Here is a 6323-nt window from a genome sequence, read left to right as displayed (position 1 = left end):
AGGATACCATTTGCTCATTTGTCTTAAGTTGCTCAGTATGAAGCTGAGCAAAGAGCATCTTGAGTTCTGAGGAAGTGGCGTAGTCAGTGTTCACAGCAGACAACTTCTGAACTTGCTGATGGAGTGAGTTCAGATGTTGAATTGTTGACAGCTGTATCTCTGCCAACTTGGCAATTGAATCCTGCTTAGCTTGCTGGGCTTGTAATGACAGGACGACATTCAGCAGATCCTTGAGTCCCTTGACTTCGTTGAGAAGCAGAGTGACTTGAGAGAGCTGAGTTGCGTCAGGAATTGAAGATCCAGCAGCAGGCGAAGCGGAATGTTGAAGATCGTGGATGAGTGCTTGCACTGAGTCAAGGAGATTTTTGCCGGACTCAGTGGTATCCCGATGTACATCAGTATGACCAGAAGAAAGTGGGGTGAAAGGAGTACCCTGGTCAGTGACTGGATGACTTGGCTCAATCTGCACTTGAGTTTGGAGGTAAGGTTGATTGATCAGTAGAGAGGTTGTTGATGGAAGTCATAACCCGAATACTGTCTGTGCTGACGGCAGAGGGATGAGGAGTCAGCATTATGCTTGAGGAAACAGCATGGGCAGTGCTTGGTTCAACCTGACTTGTAGAAGTGGTTGAAGTGTTATGCTCGGCATGTTCCTGTTGAGAAGAAACAGAGGCTTGTTTTTCCAACGGCGTTGTGGTAGAGGAAGTTGAGGGCCGTTTAAAAAATTTTAATTTGGCGGTAGAAGGATCCTTCGTTGTCTTGGAGAGGACAAGTTCAGGAATGGATGGTGGTTGCACAAGAGGGTCACTGACTATTACCTCACTGGCCTTAACCAGTTTTCGCCTTCTACGTGGTGGAGTGGTATGATGAGCAGGTTCTTTTGAGTGAGTAGGAGAAGGTTCCTTTTGCTCAGTCTGAATCTGGTCAGCTTGCTCTTCAACTTGTTCAACTCCCGCAGACAACTCAGTGTCAGTCTGCACAGCTCCACCTGCTAACCCAGGGTTAGCGTCCTCAGCTTCAATTTCGCTGTCATATTCTTCAGACTCCTCAGCGTCATTCTGACCGCTGGTTTCATCATCTTCTTCTTCTTCCTCAGTATTATCTCCATCAAGTTCTTCCTCAACTTGGGAGATGAAGTGGTCATCTAACTGGACCTCAGTTCCCTCAGCATCAGTACCTTGGCATTGAGTGAAGTGAGAATCACCCGGTACAATAAAATCCGTCGGCATGACGTCGAAAGGGGCCAGTGTTGAAGACTTCTGCTTCTTCTGAGGGAGCTCAGTAGCTTCCTCAGTGTTAGGCTCATTTTGCCTGCTTCTCTTCTCAGCTGACTTTCCAGCTGACCTCTGCCTCTTTGCTGGAGACACAACATTAGGTGTCTCAGCAGATTTTCTCTTGCGAGAAGCTAGGGCCTTAGTTCTTCGCCCTTTCTTAGGCTCAGCTATAGTCTCCTCAGTCTGATCAGCTTGGCCAGCAGCAGCAGCAGCTTTTCCTTTCTTCAAATGCTGCCCATATTTAAGTGCCCTCAGCGAGGCAGCTGTGATTTCGGTTCCTCTGAAAGATTCCTCACCTTCGAGGTCAATCTTGTGGTCGATGAGGATCCTGGTAATGATTGATCCCAACCTCATTGTACCCGTGCTGCTTAGGAACCTAGCAACTAGGAAGACCGGCATGTTGATGGGGGTGTACGTCAGCATGTGCCATATGAAGCACTGTTCAAAGTTCGTTGCTGAGGTCGTGCAGTTTATCTTAGGGTAAATGAAGTAGCTCAGCAGGTAGTGAGCCATCTTTTGGTGCTGTCCCATTGAAGATGCTGAGATCTCGCCTGAGTAACCCTCAGGTTTGCAGAAAGTATGGACGTAGTCGGTCTTGTCCTGATCTCCAGACTTCCTCAGCCTTACTCCCTCAGTTTTAAGTTGGAGGAGATTTCCTAGGTACAGAGGGTTGATGAAGATCGTCTTTCCTCTTACTTTAGTGCTTAGATAGTCAGGGGAGTCACTGGCAACCATGAGATTGTGGTAAAACTCCCTTACCAGGTCAGGATACGTCTCATCTCTGACAGAGAACAACCCAGTCCATTCGTTCTTTGCAATCCATTCGGCAAACGTTTGTTCATGTTGGACGAAGTGCTCAGAAACCCATCTAGAGGGCTCAACTTTCCATTCGAGGACACTTTCGAAGACTTTGGGGTAGGTCCGTATCTTCACAGCTTTCTCTTTTCCAGAGTTTTGATCAGTTTTACCCTTACTAGAGGTGGAAGGGTTTCGTGAAGGTTCATCGGAGCTGGACTTATTTTGGCCGGCACCGGAGACGTTGAAGGATAGCTTAGTCATTCTTCTAAGATGGAGAGAATAGAGGTATTTGAGAGAGAGAAATTTGGGTAATTTCGTAGCCTTAAGAGTTTGTTAAGCGTAAGGAGTAAAAGATGGGGAAATGCCCATAATTTATAGACGAGTTGAATGGTGTGGATCTTAACCAAATCCATGTGTCAGTTTTGCCTTGGGATCATGTACCGACAAGGATCCTGGCATTTATGACACATTACGGCGAATACGTCATCCTAGGTTATACGCGTGCTTGGAATTTATGCTAACGGATTAATCACTCAGTATTTAGAATGTCAAGCGTTTGATATTCTGAGTGGTCAGTGCATTATTTAAGGATGATTTTAAGTTCAAGTTCTAAACTAATTTACTCAGTGTGCAAGTTTACTCAGTATTGTATATTCAGTCAATTTCAATGAGATACTCAGCAAACAATAAATCATTCAGCATGTAATTCACTCAGCATTCAATATTCATTTAGCACAGGAATTTACTGAAGAGGATTAAACATACCAATTGCTTCTCTCAGTATGCTGAACTGCTCACGAGCCAGTGGCTTAGTGAAGATATCCGCCAGCTGTTCGTCCGTTGGGACAAAGGTCAGCTTGATCTCACCTTTGAGTACATGGTCTCTAATGAAGTGATGTCTGATGCTGACATGCTTCATTCGGCTGTGTTGAATTGGGTTCTTGGAAAGATCAATTGCACTTTTGTTGTCACATTTGACTTCAATTGTCTTTGTTTGAACACCATAATCTTCAAGTTGTTGCTTGATCCATAGGACTTGAGCAACACAGTGACCAACAGCAATGTACTCAGCTTCAGTGATAGACAATGCTACTGACGCCTGCTTTTTGCTGAACCAGGATACAAGGCAGCTTCCTAAGAAGTGGCATCCTCCAGAGGTGCTTTTACGTTCCAGCTTATCTCGTCCATAGTCAGCGTCAGTGTATCCGATGAGTGTAAAATCATGAGTATTTGGATACCACAAACCTGCGTTCACTGAGCTTTGCAAGTATCTCGATATAACTTGCTATCTACTGACTTACCATTCTCATCAGCGCAGAGGACAGTGTCAGTGCCCATAGGAGTGGATATTGGCTTGCAATTTTCCAAGTCATATTTCTTTAAGATCTCCTTGGCATATTTGGCTTGACTGATGAATATGTCATTCTTTCCTTGCTTAATTTGAAGACCGAGGAAGAAGTTGAGTTCTCCCATCATAGACATTTCAAACTCAGTCTGCATTTGTTTGCTAAACTCCTTGCACATTGATTCGTTAGTTGCACCAAATATTATATCATCAACATAAATTTGGGCCAGCAGGGTATCTTTACCCTTTTTCTTAATGAATAAGGTTGTATCAGCTTTACCCCTGACATAATTTCTAGTCAGCAGGAAACTGGTCAGCCTCTCATACCAAGCATGTGGTGCTTGCTTGAGGCCGTACAGAGCCTTTTTGAGTTTGTAAACATGGTTTGGGAACTTAGGGTCCTCAAAACCTGGAGGTTGATTTACATAAACCTCCTCGTTTATAACTCCATTAAGAAAAGCACTTTTGACATCCATTTGGAATAATTTAAAGTTCATGTAAGATGCATATGCACACAGTATTCTAATTGCCTCTAGCCTTGCCACTGGGGCAAAGGTCCCACCGTAGTCTATACCTTCTTGCTGACTGTAGCCCTGAGCTACAAGCCTTGCTTTGTTCCTGACTTCATTTCCTTGTTCGTCCATCTTGTTCCTGAAGACCCATCTTGTTCCGATGGTCTTTTGACTCTTTGGATGAGGCACTAACTCCCATACATCATTTCTTCGAAATTGATCGAGCTCCTCTTGCATTGCGTTCATCCAGAATTCATCGTACTCAGCTTCAGCGAAATTCTTCGGTTCTTGTACTGAGACGAAAGCAACATTGCTGAGGTACTTCCTGAGTTGATTCCTCGTCATCAGGGTATTCCCAGCAGAATCAAGGATTGCACTTTCGGAGTGCCCTCTTGGAATCCTTATTTCTTTGGGTAGATTCATGTCTTGTGCTGTTCCTGTTTCAACAATCTCTGCAGAAGTAGATGGGTCAGTAAAAGTAATCTTAGGTTCACTCTTACTTTTGGTCAGCCTTTTCGTGAATGACTCAGTAGCTGGTTCTGAGTCAGCGATGGTTACTGAGTTTGGTTCATCTTCGGTCAGCGGCTGGTATCTACCTGCAGGGTCAGTTTCATCGAACTCTACATGTATTGACTCTTCTAAAACTTGAGTTCGCTTATTAAAAACTCTGTATGCTTTGCTGTTTGTTGAGTAGCCCAAAAAGATAGCTTCATCAGCTTTTGAATCAAACTTTGCTAAGCTGTCTTTGGTATTTAAAATGAAGCATCTACAGCCAAAGGCACGAAAGTATCCAATATTGGGCTTTCGTCCTTTCCAAAGTTCATAGGGGGTTTTCTTGAGTATAGGTCTGACTAGAGCCCTATTCAGAATATAGCATGCTGTGTTAACAGCTTCTCCCCAAAAATACTTTGGAAGCCTATGCTCATCCAGCATTGTCCTGGCAATCTCAACCAGAGTTCTGTTCTTCCTTTCAACAACCCCATTTTGCTGAGGCGTTCTAGGAGCAGAGAAATTGTGGTCAATGCCGCTGGCTTCACAGAATTCAACAAACTTTTGGTTTTTGAATTCTCCACCGTTATCACTACGGATATGAGCTAATTTTAGGTCTTTTTCATTTTCAATTTTTCTAACCAAGTTTGAAAATGTCTCAAAGGTCTCATCCTTGCTGGTCAGCAAGATAACCCACGTATACCGAGAGAAGTCATCTACAATGACCAAGGAAAATCTTCTCTCACCCAGATTCAGCGGCTGGACTGGACCAAAGAGATCCAAGTGTAGTAACTCTAACGGACGTTTAGTTGAGACAATGTTTTTACTGTGAAAAGATTGCTTGGTTTGTTTTCCAGCTTGGCAAGCATGGCATAATTGATCTTTTTGAAATTTAAGTTCAGGCAGTCCCTCAACCAATTGTTTTCTTGCTAATTTGGCCAGGAGGTCCATGCTTACATGACCAAGTCTCCTGTGCCATAGCCAGGAATTTTCTTCCTTTGTTACTAAGCACACAGTTTTTGAAAACTTTTTCTCTAAGTCTAGCATAAAGACATTATCTATCCGAGGGGCAGTTAAAATTAACTCATTAGTTTTACCCTCGTATATTTTACATCCAGTAGCATCAAATATAACTTTTCTCCCATTGTCACATAGCTGAGCTACGCTGAGTAAGTTATATTTGAGTCCGCTGACTAGGGAGACAGATTCAATAGTAGGATTACCTCCGATGGTTCCTGAGCCTACTATCTTACCCTTCTTGTTGTCTCCAAAACTTACACTCCCTCCTCGTTTACATTCAAACGTGATGAACTGAGTTTCATCACCCATCATATGCCTTGAGCATGCGCTGTCAATATACCACATCTTTGACTTCTCGGCACATCTCAGGCTTACCTGCATTGTAACTAGTTACTTTTAGGTACCCAATTCTTTTTGGGTCCTGACTTGTTAGGTGCAACAGGTATAGCATCATATTTTATTTTATGGCGACATACATTGATAGTATGGCCATTCTTTCCACAGAAGTCACAACTGACCTTCTGTTTAGGATTTTTTACTGACTTGTCAGCACCCCAGTGCTAAGCGTGCCAGCACACTTTAGTAGTGTGTCCTAACTTCCCACAAAAGTCACATTGGACTTTTCGCTGGGGATTTCGTCTCTGATGAGTACCTTGGTACTGTGTACCTTGATACTGAGTTCTCAGCGGAAAATTGTTTTTGTTTGGAACCTTTAATTGGTTCTGAATGGTTGTGACATCCTTCCTCAGTTTCTTTGAAACTGACTGGACTTCAGAGACAGACTCATGAATGATTTTCATATTTTCATGCAAAACTGAGTTGTCTTGAAGAAGGTATCTGAGGTCACTCAGTTTGACCTCTTCTACTTCATCACAGCGCCGGTTG

The sequence above is a fragment of the Euphorbia lathyris genome, chromosome 8, assembly GCF_963576675.1.
Source record: "Euphorbia lathyris chromosome 8, ddEupLath1.1, whole genome shotgun sequence".
NCBI lineage: Eukaryota > Viridiplantae > Streptophyta > Magnoliopsida > Malpighiales > Euphorbiaceae > Euphorbia > Euphorbia lathyris.
Note: the sequence above shows the minus strand (reverse complement) of the source record.